Here is a 15761-nt window from a genome sequence, read left to right as displayed (position 1 = left end):
CTCTACTCTAGACACTGACCCTAGACCCGGTCTCTACTCTAGACACCGACCCTGAGACCCGGTCTCTACTCTAGACACTCACCCTGAGACCTGGTCTCTACTCTAGACACTGAGACACTGAGACCCGGTCTCTACCCTAGACTCTGAGACCCTGAGACCCGGTCTCTACTCTAGACACTCACCCTGAGACCCGGTCTCTACCCTAGACTCTGAGACCCTGAGACCCGGTCTCTACTCTAGACACTGACCCTCAGACCCGGTCTCAACTCGAGACTCTGACCCTGAGACCCGGTCTCTACTCTAGACACAGACCCTGAGACCCGGTCTCTACTCTAGACACTGACACTGAGACCCGGTCTCTACTCTAGACTCTGAGACCCGGTCTCTACTCTAGACTCTGAGACCCTGAGACCCGGTCTCTACTCTAGACTCTGACCCTGAGACCCGGTCTCTACTCTAGACACTGACCCTGAGACCCGGTCTCTACTCTAGAGACTGACCCTCAGACCCGGTCTCAACTCTAGACACTGACCCTGAGACCCGGTCTCAACTCTAGACACTGAGACCCTGAGACCCGGTCTCAACTCTAGACACTGACCCTGAGACCCGGTCTCTACTCTAGACTCTGAGACCCGGTCTCTACTCTAGGCTCTGACCCTGGTCCCGGTCTCTACTCTAGACACTGAGACTGAGACCCGGTCTCTACTCTAGACACTGAGACCCTGAGACCCGGTCTCTACTCTAGACTCTGAGACCCTGAGACCCGGTCTCTACTCTAGACACTGACCCTGAGACCCGGTCTCAACTCTAGACTCTGAGACCCGGTCTCTACTCTAGACACTGACCCTGAGACCCGGTCTCTACTCTAGACTCTGAGACCCTGAGACCCGGTCTCTTCTTTAGACACTGAGACCCTGAGACCCGGTCTCTATCCTAGACACTCACCCTGAGACCCGGTCTCTACTCTAGACCCTGAGACCCGGTCTCTACCCTAGACACTGAGACCCTGAGACCCGGTCTCTACTCTAGACACTGAGACCCGGTCTCTACTCTAGACACTGAACCTGAGACCCGGTCTCAACTCTAGACACTGAGACCCTGAGACCCGGTCTCAACTCTAGACACTGACCCTGAGACCCGGTCTCTACTCTAGACTCTGAGACCCGGTCTCTACTCTAGACACTGACCTTGAGACCCGGTCTCTACTCTAGACTCTGAGACCCGGTCTCTACTCTAGACACTGACCCTGAGACCCGGTCTCTACTCTAGACTCTGACCCTGGTCCCGGTCTCTACTCTAGACACTGAGACTGAGACCCGGTCTCTACTCTAGACACTGAGACCCTGAGACCCGGTCTCTACTCTAGACTCTGAGACCCTGAGACCCGGTCTCTACTCTAGACACTGACCCTGAGACCCGGTCTCTACTCTAGACTCTGAGACCCTGAGACCCGGTCTCTACTCTAGACTCTGAGACACTGAGACCCGGTCTCTACTCTAGACTCTGAGACCCGGTCCCAACTCTAGACACTGACCCTGAGACCCGGTCTCTACTCTAGACACTGACCTTGAGACCCGGTCTCTACTCTAGACACTGACCCAGAGACCCGGTCTCAACTCTAGACTCTGAGACCCGGTCTCTACTCTAGACACTGACCTTGAGACCCGGTCTCTACTCTAGACTCTGAGACCCTGAGACCCGGTCTCTTCTTTAGACACTGAGACCCTGAGACCCGGTCTCTACTCTAGACACTGACCCTGAGACCCGGTCTCTACTCTAGACACTGACCCTGAGACCCGGTCTCTACTCTAGACACTGAGACCCGGTCTCTACTCTAGACACTGAACCTGAGACCCGGTCTCTACCCTAGACACTGAGACCCTGAGACCCGGTCTCTACCCTAGACACTGAGACCCAGTCTCTACTCTAGACTCTGAGACCCTGAGACCAGGTCTCTACTCTAGACACTGACCCTGAGACCCGGTCTCTACTCTAGACTCTGAGACTCTGAGACCCGGTCTCTACTCTAGACTCTGAGACTCTGAGACCCGGTCTCTACTCTAGACACTGACCCTGAGACCCGGTCTCTACTCTAGACACTGAGACCCGGTCTCTACTCTAGACTCTGAACCTGAGACCCGGTCTCTACTCTAGACACTGACCCTGAGACCCGGTCTCTACTCTAGACACTGACCCTGAGACCCCGTCTCTACCCTAGACACTGACCCTGAGACCCGGTCTCAACTCTAGACTCTGAGACCCTGAGACCCGGTCTCTACTCTAGACTCTGACCCTGAGACCCGGTCTCTACTCTAGACACTGAGACCCTGAGACCCGGTCTCAACTCTAGACTCTGAGACCCTGAGACCCGGTCTCCACCCTAGACCCTGAGACCCGGTCTCTGCTCTAGAGACCGGGTCTCTAGAGTAGAGACCCGGTCTCTACTCTAGACTCTGAGACCCTGAGACCCGGTCTCTACTCTAGACTCTGAGACCGGGTCTCTACCCTAGAGACCCGGTCTCTACTCTAGACTCTGAGACACTGAGACCCTGAGACCCGGTCTCTACCCTAGAGCCCCGGTCTCTACTCTAGACTCTGAGACACTGAGACCCTGAGACCCGGTCTCTACCCTAGAGACCCGGTCTCTACTCTAGACTCTGAGACACTGAGACCCTGAGACCCGGTCTCTACCCTAGAGACCCGGTCTCTACTCTAGACTCTGAGACTCTGAGACCCTGAGACCCGGTCTCTACCCTAGCGCCCCGGTCTCTACTCTAGACTCTGAGACCCTGAGACCCGGTCTCTACTCTAGACTCTGAGACTCTGAGACCCTGAGACCCGGTCTCTACCCTAGAGCCCCGGTCTCTACTCTAGACTCTGAGACTCTGAGACCCTGAGACCCGGTCTCTACCCTAGAGCCCCGGTCTCTCGACCCAATCTCAACACACTGCAACCCCCCGCGCCTGCAGCTGCTCCATTTCGGCGCCCCCCTCACCTCCGTCGCCATCGAAACGAAATCGGCCACCCGTCTCTCCGCGCTGCCTGACGTCTCCGAGGGACGGAACGGCCCTCGTCAACGTCGTCATCCACTCCTCCTCCTCTTCAGGACGCCGGGCAGCGCGAGTCTCCGTCGTCCCGGCGGTCGGATGACGATGAAGACGACGACGATGATGATGATGATGCAGCTCCAGTTCCGTCGGCAGCGTCTCCGACCTCACAAACACCTTGCCGTGACTCGGATCGAACTCGGGCCTGGCCGCGGTGCCACTGGGAGTGTCCACGGCGGTGTCCCTGGGGGTGTGCCTGGGGGTGTCCCTGGGGGTGTCCCTGGGGGTGTCCCTGGGGGTGACCCTGGTTGTGTCCCTGGGCGTGTCCACGGCGGTGTCCCTGGGGGTGCCCCTGGGGGTGTCCCTGGGGGTGTCCACGGCGGTGTCCCTGGGGGTGTCCCTGGGCGTGTCCCTGGGCGTGTCCCTGGGGGTGTCCACGGCGGTGCCCCTGGGGGTGCCCCTGTGGGTGTCCCTGGGCGTGTCCACGGCGGTGCCCCTGGGGGTGTCCCTGTGGGTGTCCACGGCGGTGCCCCTGGGGGTGTCCCTAGGGGTGTCCCTGGGGGTGTCCACGGCGGTGCCCCTGGGGCTGTCCCTGGGGGTGTCCCTGGGGGTGCCCCTGGGGGTGTCCCTGGGCGTGTCCCTGGGGGTGTCCACGGCGGTGTCCCTGGGGGTGTCCCTGGGGGTGTCCACGGCGGTGCCCCTGGGGGTGACCCTGGGGGTGTCCCTGGGGGTGTCCACGGCGGTGCCCCTGGGGGTGTCCCTGTGGGTGTCCACGGCGGTGCCCCTGGGGGTGTCCCTAGGGGTGTCCCTGGGGGTGTCCACGGCGGTGCCCCTGGGGCTGTCCCTGGGGGTGTCCCTGGGGGTGCCCCTGGGGGTGTCCCTGTGGGTGTCCCTGGGGGTGTCCCTGGGGGTGTCCCTGGGGGTGTCCCTGGGGGTGTCCACGGCGGTGCCCCTGGGGGTGTCCCTGGGGGTGCCCCTGGGCGTGTCCCTGGGCGTGTCCCTGGGGGTGTCCCTGGGGGTGTCCCTGGGGGTGTCCCTGGGCGTGTCCCTGGGCGTGTCCCTGGGAGTGTCCCTGGGGGTGTCCCTGGGGGTGTCCACGGCGGTGCCCCTGGGGGTGTCCCTGGGCGTGTCCCTGGGCGTGTCCCTGGGGGTGTCCCTGGGGGTGTCCCTGGGGGTGCCCCTGGGGGTGCCCCTGGGCGTGTCCCTGGGCGTGTCCCTGGGGGTGTCCCTGGGGGTGTCCCTGGGGGTGTCCACGGCGGTGCCCCTGGGGGTGTCCCGGGTGGGACGCCCGGCGGTGGATTCGTTGGCATCGTCGTTGCCGCCGCCGGATCCGCCGGCTGAACGGGCGTCGAGGTCACGGGGGTGAGCGACGGCAAGCACCCCTCCATGAGCCGTAGAGATGGTGGATCTGGGAGTGTCTGTGTGGTGTGAACGTTGTTCTGGAGAGATCGTGAGTCTGGGAGTATCTGTGTGGTGTGAACGTTGTTCTGGAGAGATCGTGAGTCTGGGAGTATCTGTGTGGTGTGAACGTTGTTCTGGAGAGATCGTGGGTCTGGGAGTATCTGTGTGGTGTGAACGTTGTTCTGGAGAGATCGTGGATCTGGGAGTCTCTGTATGGTGTGAAAGTTGTTCTGGAGAGATCGTGGGTCTGTGCGTGTCTGTGTGGTGTGAAAGTTGTTCTGGAGAGATCGTGGGTCTGGGAGTCTCTGTGTGGTGTGAACGTTGTTCTGGAGAGATCGTGAGTCTGGGAGTATCTGTGTGGTGTGAACGTTGTTCTGGAGAGATCGTGGGTCTGGGAGTATCTGTGTGGTGTGAACGTTGTTCTGGAGAGATCGTGGATCTGGGAGTCTCTGTATGGTGTGAAAGTTGTTCTGGAGAGATCGTGGGTCTGTGCGTGTCTGTGTGGTGTGAAAGTTGTTCTGGAGAGATCGTGGGTCTGGGAGTCTCTGTGTGGTGTGAACGTTGTTCTGGAGAGATCGTGGGTCTGGGAGTCTCTGTGTGGTGTGAACGTTGTTCTGGAGAGATCGTGGATCTGGGAGTCTCTGTATGGTGTGAAAGTTGTTCTGGAGAGATCGTGGGTCTGTGCGTGTCTGTGTGGTGTGAAAGTTGTTCTGGAGAGATCGTGGGTCTGGGAGTCTCTGTGTGGTGTGAACGTTGTTCTGGAGAGATCGTGAGTCTGGGAGTATCTGTGTGGTGTGAACGTTGTTCTGGAGAGATCGTGGGTCTGGGAGTATCTGTGTGGTGTGAACGTTGTTCTGGAGAGATCGTGGATCTGGGAGTCTCTGTATGGTGTGAAAGTTGTTCTGGAGAGATCGTGGGTCTGTGCGTGTCTGTGTGGTGTGAAAGTTGTTCTGGAGAGATCGTGGGTCTGGGAGTCTCTGTGTGGTGTGAACGTTGTTCTGGAGAGATCGTGGGTCTGGGAGTCTCTGTGTGGTGTGAACGTTGTTCTGGAGAGATCGTGGGTCTGGGAGTATCTGTGTGGTGTGAACGTTGTTCTGGAGAGATCGTGGGTCTGGGAGTGTCTGTGTGGTGTGAACGTTGTTCTGGAGAGATCGTGGGTCTGGGACTGTCTGTGTGGTGTGAACGTTGTTCTGGAGAGATCGTGGGTCTGGGAGTCTCTGTGTGGTGTGAACGTTGTTCTGGAGAGATCGTGGGTCTGGGAGTATCTGTGTGGTGTGAACGTTGTTCTGGAGAGATCGTGGGTCTAGGAGTCTCTGTGTGGAGTGAAAGTTGTTCTGGAGAGATCGTGGGTCTGGGAGTCTCTGTGTGGTGTGAACGTTGTTCTGGAGAGATCGTAGGTCTGGGAGTGTCTGTGTGGTGTGAACGTTGTTCTGGAGAGATCGTGGATCTGGGAGTGTCTGTGTGGTGTGAACGTTGTTCTGGAGAGATCGTGGGTCTGGGAGTGTCTGTGTGGTGTGAAAGTTGTTCTGGAGAGATCGTGGGTCTGGGAGTCTCTGTGTGGTGTGAACGTTGTTTTGGAGAGATCGTGGGTCTGGGACTGTCTGTGTGGTGTGAACGTTGTTCTGGAGAGATCGTGGGTCTGTGAGTCTCTGTGTGGTGTGAACGTTGTTCTGGAGAGATCGTGGGTCTGGGAGTATCTGTGTGGTGTGAACGTTGTTCTGGAGAGATCGTGGGTTTGGGAGTCTCTGTGTGGTGTGAAAGTTGTTCTGGAGAGATCGTGGGTCTGGGAGTGTCTGTGTGGTGTGAACGTTGTTCTGGAGAGATCGTGGGTCTGGGAGTGTCTGTGTGGTGTGAAAGTTGTTCTGGAGAGATCGTGGGTCTGGGAGTCTCTGTGTGGTGTGAACGTTGTTTTGGAGAGATCGTGGGTCTGGGAGTGTCTGTGTGGTGTGAACATTGTTCTGGAGAGATCGTGGGTCTGGGAGTCTCTGTGTGGTGTGAACGTTGTTCTGGAGAGATCGTGGGTCTGGGAGTATCTGTGTGGTGTGAACGTTGTTCTGGAGAGATCGTGGGTCTGGGAGTATCTGTGTGGTGTGAACGTTGTTCTGGAGAGATCGTGGGTCTGGGAGTGTCTGTGTGGTGTGAACGTTGTTCTGGAGAGATCATGGGTCTGGGAGTATCTGCGTGGTGTGAACGTTGTTCTGGAGAGATCGTGGGTCTGGGAGTGTCTGTGTGGTGTGAACGTTGTTCTGGAGAGATCGTGGGTCTGGGAGTATCTGTGTAGTGTGAACGTTGTTCTGGAGAGATCGTGGGTCTGGGAGTGTCTGTGTGGTGTGAACGTTGTTCTGGAGAGATCGTGGGTCTGGGAGTATCTGTGTGGTGTGAACGTTGTTCTGGAGCGATCGTGGGTCTGGGAGTGTCTGTGTGGTGTGAACGTTGTTCTGGAGAGATCGTGGGTCTGGGAGTCTCTGTGTGGTGTGAACGTTGTTCTGGAGAGATCGTGGGTCTGGGAGTGTCTGTGTGGTGTGAAAGTTGTTCTGGAGAGATCGTGGGTCTGGGAGTGTCTGTGTGGTGTGAACGTTGTTCTGGAGAGATCGTGGATCTGGGAGTGTCTGTGTGGTGTGAAAGTTGTTCTGGAGAGATCGTGGGTCTGGGGGTCTCTGTGTGGAGTGAACGTTGTTCTGGAGAGATCGTGGGTCTGGGAGTCTCTGTGTGGTGTGAACGTTGTTCTGGAGAGATCGTGGATCTGGGAGTGTCTGTGTGGTGTGAAAGTTGTTCTGGAGAGATCGTGGATCTGTGAATCTCTGTGTGGTGTGAACGTTGTTCTGGAGAGATCGTGGGTCTGGGAGTCTCTGTGTGGTGTGAACGTTGTTCTGGAGAGATCGTGGGTCTGGGAGTCTCTGTGTGGTGTGAAAGTTGTTCTGGAGAGATCGTGGGTCTGGGAGTCTCTGTGTGGTGTGAACGTTGTTCTGGAGAGATCGTGGGTCTGTGAGTCTCTGTGTGGTGTGAACGTTGTTCTGGAGAGATCGTGGATCTGGGAGTGTCTGTGTGGTGTGAACGTTGTTCTGGAGAGATCGTGGGTCTGGGAGTCTCTGTGTGGTGTGAAAGTTGTTCTGGAGAGATCGTGGGTCTGGGAGTATCTGTGTGGTGTGAACGTTGTTCTGGAGAGATCGTGGGTCTGTGAGTCTCTGTGTGGTGTGAACGTTGTTCTGGAGAGATCGTGGATCTGGGAGTGTCTGTGTGGTGTGAACGTTGTTCTGGAGAGATCGTGGGTCTGTGAATATATGTGTGGTGTGAACGTTGTTCTGGAGAGATCGTGGGTCTGGGAGTATCTGTGTGCTGTGAACGTTGTTCTGGAGAGATCGTGGATCTGGGAGTGTCTGTGTGGTGTGAACGTTGTTCTGGAGAGATCGTGGGTCTGGGAGTCTCTGTGTGGTGTGAAAGTTGTTCTGGAGAGATCGTGGGTCTGGGAGTATCTGTCTGGTGTGAACGTTGTTCTGGAGAGATCGTGGGTCTGTGAGTCTCTGTGTGGTGTGAACGTTGTTCTGGAGAGATCGTGGATCTGGGAGTCTCTGTGTGGTGTGAACGTTGTTCTGGAGAGATCGTGGATCTGGGAGTATCTGTGTGGTGTGAACGTTGTTCTGGAGAGATCGTGGGTCTGGGAGTATCTGTGTGGTGTGAACGTTGTTCTGGAGAGATCGTGGGTCTGTGAGTCTCTGTGTGGTGTGAACGTTGTTCTGGAGAGATCGTGGGTCTGGGAGTCTCTGTGTGGTGTGAACGTTGCTCTGGAGAGATCGTGGGTCTGGGAGTCTCTGTGTGGTGTGAACGTTGTTCTGGAGAGATCGTGGATCTGGGAGTCTCTGTGTGGTGTGAAAGTTGTTCTGGAGAGATCGTGGGTCTGGGAGTGTCTGTGTGGTGTGAATGTTGTTCTGGAGAGATCGTGGATCTGTGAGTATCTGTGTGTTGTGAACGTTGTTCTGGAGAGATCGTGGATCTGTGAGTATCTGCGTGGTGTGAACGTTGTTCTGGAGAGATCATAGGTCTGTGAGTCTCTGTGTGGTGTGAACGTTGTTCTGGAGAGCTCGTGGGTCTGTGAGTATCTGCGTGGTGTGAACGTTGTTCTGGACAGATCGTGGGTCTGTGAGTATCTGCGTGGTGTGAACGTTGTTCTGGAGAGATCGTGGGTCTGGGAGTCTCTGTGTGGTGTGAACGTTGTTCTGTAGAGATCGTGGATCTGGGAGTGTCTGTGTGGTGTGAACGTTGTTCTGGAGAGATCGTGGATCTGGGAGTGTCTGTTTGGTGTGAAAGTTGTTCTGGAGAGATCGTGGGTCTGGGAGTATCTGTGTGGTGTGAACGTTGTTCTGGAGAGATCGTGGGTCTGGGAGTGTCTGTGTGGTGTGAACGTGGTTCTGGAGAGATCGTGGGTCTGGGAGTATCTGCGTGGTGTGAACGTTGTTCTGGAGAGATAGTGGATCTGGGAGTGTCTGTGTGGTGTGAATGTTGTTCTGGAGAGATCGTGGATCTGGTAGTCTCTGCGTGGTGTGAAAGTTGTTCTGGAGAGATCGTGGGTCTGGGAGTCTCTGTGTGGTGTGAACGTTGTTCTGGAGAGATCGTGGGTTTGTGAGTCTCTGTGTGGTGTGAACGTTGTTCTGGAGAAATCGTGGGTCTGGGAGTGTCTGTGTGGTGTGAACGTTGTTCTGGAGAGATCGTGGGTCTGGGAGTGTCTGTGTGGTGTGAAAGTTGTTCTGGAGAGATCGTGGATCTGGGAGTCTCTGTGTGGTGTGAACGTTGTTCTGGAGAGATCGTGGGTCTGGGAGTCTCTGTGTGGTGTGAACGTTGTTCTCGAGAGATCGTGGGTCTGGGAGTGTCTGTGTGGTGTGAAAGTTTTTCTGGAGAGATCGTGGGTCTGTGAGTATCTGTGTGGTGTGAACGTTTTTCTGGAGAGATCGTGGATCTGGGAGTGTCTGTGTGGTGTGAACGTTGTTCTGGAGAGATCGTGGATCTGGGAGTATCTGTGTGGTCTGAACGTTGTTCTGGAGAGATCGTGGGTCTGGGAGTCTCTGTGTGGTGTGAAAGTTGTTCTGGAGAGATTGAGGATCTGGGAGTCTCTGTGTGGTGTGAACGTTGCTCTGGAGAGATCGTGGATCTGGGAGTCTCTGTGTGGTGTGAACGTTGCTCTGGAGAGATCGTGGGTCTGGTAGTCTCTGTGTGGTGTGAACGTTGTTCTGGAGAGATCGTGGGTCTGGGAGTCTCTGTGTGGTGTGAACGTTGTTCTGGAGAGATCGTGGGTCTGGGAGTGTCTGTGTGGTGTGAACGTTGTTCTGGAGAGATCGTGGGTCTGTGAGTATCTGTGTGGTGTGAAAGTTGTTCTGGAGAGATTGAGGCTCTGGGAGTCTCTGTGTGGTGTGAAAGTTGTTCTGGAGAGATCGTGGGTCTGTGAGTATCTGTGTGGTGTAACCGTTGTTCTGGAGAGATCGTGGGTCTGTGAGTCTCTGTGTGGTGTGAACGTTGTTCTGGAGAGATCGTGGATCTGGGAGTCTCTGTGTGGTGTGAACGTTGTTCTGGAGAGATCGTGGATCTGTGAGTTTCTGCGTGGTGTGAAAGTTGCTCTGGAGAGATCGTGGGTCTGTGAGTCTCTGTGTGGTGGGAACGTTGTTCTGGAGAGATCGTGGATCTGGGAGTCTCTGTGTCACCTGAACCTCGCTCAGTAGAGATTGGAGCTCTGTTAGTCTCTGTGTCACCTGAACTTTGCTCAGTAGAGACCGGGGTTCTGTGATTCTCTGTGTCACCTGAACGTTCCTCAGTAGAGATCGGGGCTCTGTGATTCTCTGTGAGACCTGAACCTCGTTCAGTAGAGACCGGGGCTCTGTGAGTCTCTGTGTCACCTGAACCTCGTTCAGTAGAGACCGGGGCTCTGTGAGTCTCTGTGTCACCTGAACTTTGCTCAGTAGAGATCGGGGCTCTGTGAGTCTCTGTGTCACCTGAACTTTGCTCGGTAGAGATCGGGGCTCTGTGAGTCTCTGTGTCACCTGAACTTTGCTCAGTAGAGACCGGGGCTCTGTGAGTCTCTGTGTCACCTGAACTTTGCTCAGTAGAGACCGGGGCTCTATGAGTCTCTGTGTCACCTGAACTTTGCTCAGTAGAGATCGGGGCTCTGTGAGTCTCTGTGTCACCTGAACTTTGCTCAGTAGAGACCGGGGCTCTGTGAGTCTCTGTGTCACCTGAACCTCGTTCAGTAGAGACCGGGGCTCTGTGTGTCTCTGTGTCACCTGAACCTCGCTCAGTAGAGACCGGGGCTCTGTGAGTCTCTGTGTCACCTGAACGTTCCTCAGTAGAGACCGGGGCTCTGTGAGTCTCTGTGTCACCTGAACCCCGTTCAGTAGAGACCGAGGCTCTATGAGTCTCTGTGTCACCTGAACGTTCCTCAGTAGAGACCGGGGCTCTGTGAGTCTCTGTGTCACCTGAACGTTCCTCAGTAGAGATCGGGGCTCTGTGAGTCTCTGTGTCACCTGAACTTTGCTCAGTAGAGATCGGGGCTCTGTGAGTCTCTGTGTCACCTGAACATTCCTCAGTAGAGATCGGGGTTCTGTGAGTCTCTGTGTCACCTGAACCTCGTTCAGTAGAGATCGGGGCTCTGTGAGTCTCTGTGTCACCTGAACATTCCTCAGTAGAGACTGGGGCTCTGTGAGTCTCTGCGATACCTGAACGTTCCTCAGTAGAGATCGGGGCTCTGGGAGTCTCTGTGTCACCTGAACGTTCCTCAGTAGAGACCGGGGCTCTGTGAGTCTCTGTGAGACCTGAACCTCGTTCAGTAGAGATCGGGGCTCTGTGAGTCTCTGTGTCACCTGAACGTTCCTCAGTAGAGACCGGGGCTCTGTGAGTCTCTGTGTCACCTGAACTTTGCTCAGTAGAGATCGGGGTTCTGTGAGTCTCTGTGTCAGCTGAACTTTGCTCAGTAGAGATCGGGGCTCTGTTAGTCTCTGTGAGACCTGAACGTTCCTCAGTAGAGATCGGGGCTCTGTGAGTCTCTGTGTCCCCTGAACTTTGCTCAGTAGAGATCGGGGCTCTGTGAGTCTCTGTGTCGCCTGAACCTCGTTCAGTAGAGACCGGGGCTCTGTGAGTCTCTGTGTCACCTGAACCTCGTTCAGTAGAGATCGGGGCTCTGTGAGTCTCTGTGGCACCTGAACGTTCCTCAATAGAGATCGGGGCTCTGTGAGTCTCTCTGTCACCTGGACTTTGCTCAGTAGAGATCGGGGCTCTGTGAGTCTCTGTGTCACCTGAACTTTGCTCAGTAGAGACCGGGGCTCTGTGAGTCTCTGTGTCACCTGAACCTCGCTCAGTAGAGACTGGGGCTCTGTGAGTCTCTGTGTCACCTGAACGTTCCTCAGTAGAGACCGGGGCTCTGCGAGTCTCTGTGAAACCTGAACCTCGTTCAGCAGAGACCGGGGCTCTGTGAGTCTCTGTGTCACCTGAACTTTGCTCAGTAGAGACCGGGGCTCTGTGAGTCTCTATGTCACCTGAACCTCGTTCAGTAGAGACCGGGGCTCTGTGAGTCTCTGTGAGACCTGAACGTTCCTCAGTAGAGACCGGGGCTCTGTGAGTCTCTGTGTCACCTGAACCTCGTTCAGTAGAGATCGGGGCTCTGTGAGTCTCTGTGTCACCTGAACTTTGCTCGGTAGAGACCGGGGCTCTGTGAGTCTCTGTGTCACCTGAACTTTGCTCAGTAGAGACCGGGGCTCTGTGAGTCTCTGTGTCACCTGAACCTCGTTCAGTAGAGATCGGGGCTCTGTGAGTCTCTGTGTCCCCTGAACTTTGTTCAGTACAGATCGGGGCTCTGTGAGTCTCTGTGAGACGTGAACCTCGTTCAGTAGAGACCGGGGTTCTGTGAGTCTCTCTGTCATCTGAACTTTGCTCAGTAGAGATCGGGGCTCTGTGAGTCTCTGTGTCACGTGAAATTTGCTCAGTAGAGATCGGGGCTCTGTGAGTCTCTCTGTCATCTGAACTTTGCTCAGTAGAGATCGGGGCTCTGTGAGTCTCTGTGTCACCTGAACTTTGCTCAGTAGAGACTGGGGCTCTGTGAGTCTCTGTGAAACCTGAACCTCGCTCAGTAGAGATCGGGGCTCTGTGAGTCTCTGTGTCACCTGAACTTTGCTCAGTAGAGACCGGGGCTCTGTGAGTCTCTGTGTCACCTGAACTTTGCTCAGTAGAGATCGGGGCTCTGTGAGTCTCTGCGGTAGTAGCGGTGGCGGTGGTGGCGGTTGTGGCGGTGGTGGCGGTGGTGGTGGTGGTGGTGGTGGTGGAGGTAGCGGTGGTGGTGGCGTTGGTGGAGGTGGTGGAGGTAGTGGTGGTGGTGGCGGGGGTGGTGGCGGTGGTGGTGGTGGTGGCGGTGGTGGTGGCGGTAGCGGTGGTGGCGGTAGCGGTGGTGGTGGCGGTGGCGGTAGTGGTGGCGGGGGTGGTGGCGGTGGTGGTGGTGGTGGCGGTGGTGGTGGCGGTAGCGGTGGTGGCGGTAGCGGTGGTGGTGGCGGTGCTGGTGGTGGTGGCGGTGGCGGTAGCGGTGGTGGTGGTGGTGGCGGTAGTGGCGATGCCGTGGGTCTCAGGCACGGCGGTGTCCCGTGGAGAGCCTTCGGCCAAGGCAGTCACCACATTCGAGGTGCCGTCTGGAGGTTGGGTGACTGGCAAGTGAGTCTCAGGCAAGGCACTGTCATCGTCCTGCACGACTTTCCCCATGCCAGCCGCAACTTCCTCCACTCCCACCACCAACACCTCATCATCATCATCATCACCATCACCACCATCATCATCATCACCATCATCATCATCACCATCATCATCACAACCATCATCCTCCACCTTAACTGCCCTCTCCACATCCACCACCACTGCCTCCACCTCCTCCACCTCCACATCCCCCTCCTCCTCCACCACATCCTCCTCCACCTCCTCCTCCACCACATCCCCCTCCTCCTCCACCACATCCTCCTCCACCTCCACCTTCACCACCACCTCCTCCACCTCCACCTCTTCCACCTCCACTACCTCCTCCTCCTCCACCTCCACCTCCACCTTCACCACCTCCACCACCTCCTCCACCACCTCCTCCACCACCTCCACTACCTCCTCCTCCTCCACCACCTCCACCTCCTCCACCTTCACCACCTCCTCCACCTCCACCACCTCCACCACCTCCACCACCTCCACCACCTCCTCCACCTTCACCACCTCCTCCACCTCCTCCACCTCCTCCACATCCTCCACCACCTCCACCACCTCCACCACCTCCTCCACCTCCACCGTTGAACGGAGCAGCGCCTCTGCCTCCTCCCCGTCTTCCTCCGCCGACACGCCCCGCCTCGTCCAGGTTGGCCCGCCGAAACGTCGGACTCCGCCGCCGCTCAGCGCCCGCCGCAGGGCACGGCCGAGGCCTCGCGAGCACCGGGCCAGAGCGGAGAGCCACCAGGCGACAGCCATGGCCAGGAGGACCAGGAGGCCTCGCGGCGGCGATGGACGAGGAGGAGGAGGACGAGGAGGACGAGGAGGAGGAGGACGAGGAGGAGGAGGTTCCTTCTCCACCTCCACCACATCCTCATCATCCTCCTCATCATCCTCCTCATCATCCTCCTCATCATCATCCTCATCATCATCCTCATCATCCTCCTCATCATCCTCCTCATCATCCTCCTCATCATCCTCCTCATCATCATCATCATCCTCCTCCTCCTCATCCTCATCATCGTCCCACCGCTCTCCGTCCGTCCGCGGTGCGGGAACAGCGAGCGGCGTGGACTCCATCATCACTCAGAGAGAGACGAGGAGAGGGAGGCAGGTGGGTGGGTGGGTGGTGGGTGGGTGGGTGGGCGGTGGTGGGCGGTGGTGGGTGGTGAACTCCTCCACTGTGTGACGACAGAGACAGAGACTGAGGGCCGAGAAGATCGCCCCGCCCCCCCCCCAAGCCCCGCCCCCCCAAGCCCCGCCCCCCCAAGCCCACACCACCCCCCCCCCCCCCAAAGACACACACACAGAGAGACACAGAGACACACACAGAGACACAGAGACACACAGAGACACTCACAGAGACACTCACAGAGACACACAGAGAGACACACAGAGACACACAGAGACACACAGAGACACACACAGACACACAGAGACACAGAGAGACACAGATACACTCACAGAGACACTCACAGAGACACTCACAGAGACACAGAGACACAGAGACACAGACACACACAGAGACACTCACAGAAACACACAGAGACACTCACAGAGACACTCACAGAGACACACAGAGACACAGAGAGACACAGAGACACACACAGAGACACTCACAGAGACACTCACAGAGACACAGAGACATACAGAGACACAGACACACACAGAGACACTCACAGAGACACACAGAGACACTCACAGAGACACTCACAGAGACACACAGAGAGACACACAGAGACACTCAGAGACACACAGAGACACACAGAGACTCACAGAGACACAGAGACACACAGAGACACTCACAGAGACACAGAGACACACAGAGACACTCACAGAGACACAGAAACACACAGAGACACACAGAGACACAGAGAGACACAGAGATACTCACAGAGACACTCACAGAGACACAGAGACACAGACACACACAGAGACACTCACAGAGACACACAGAGACACTCACAGAGACACTCACAGAGACACACAGAGAGACACACACAGAGACACTCACAGAGACACAGATACACAGAGACACAGACACACACAGAGACACTCACAGAGACACACAGAGACACTCACAGAGACACAGAGACACAGAGACACAGGCACACACAGAGACACTCACAGAGACACTCACAGAGACACACAGAGACACTCACAGAGACACTCACAGAGACACACAGAGAGACACACAGAGAGACACACAGAGAGACACAGAGACATTCACAGAGACACACAGAGACACTCACAGAGACACACAGAGACACACAGAGACACACACAGACACACACAGAGACACACAGAAACACACAGAGACACTCACAGAGACTCACAGAGACACAGAGACACTCACAGAGACACACAGAGACACTCACAGAGACACAGAAACACACAGAGACACTCAAAGAGACACTCACAGAGACACAGAGACACACACAGAGACACTCACAGACACACTCACAGAGACACACAGAGAGACACACAAAGACACACAGAGACACTCACAGAGACACAGAGAGAGACACACAGAAACACACAGAGAAACTCACAGAGACTCACAGAGACACTCACAGAGACACACAGATACACTCACAGAGACACTCA

This window comes from Petromyzon marinus, chromosome 84, assembly GCF_048934315.1.
Source record: "Petromyzon marinus isolate PM22_M1 ecotype Great Lakes invasive population chromosome 84, UKy_Petmar_22M1.pri1.0, whole genome shotgun sequence".
Lineage (NCBI taxonomy): Eukaryota > Metazoa > Chordata > Hyperoartia > Petromyzontiformes > Petromyzontidae > Petromyzon > Petromyzon marinus.
Note: the sequence above shows the minus strand (reverse complement) of the source record.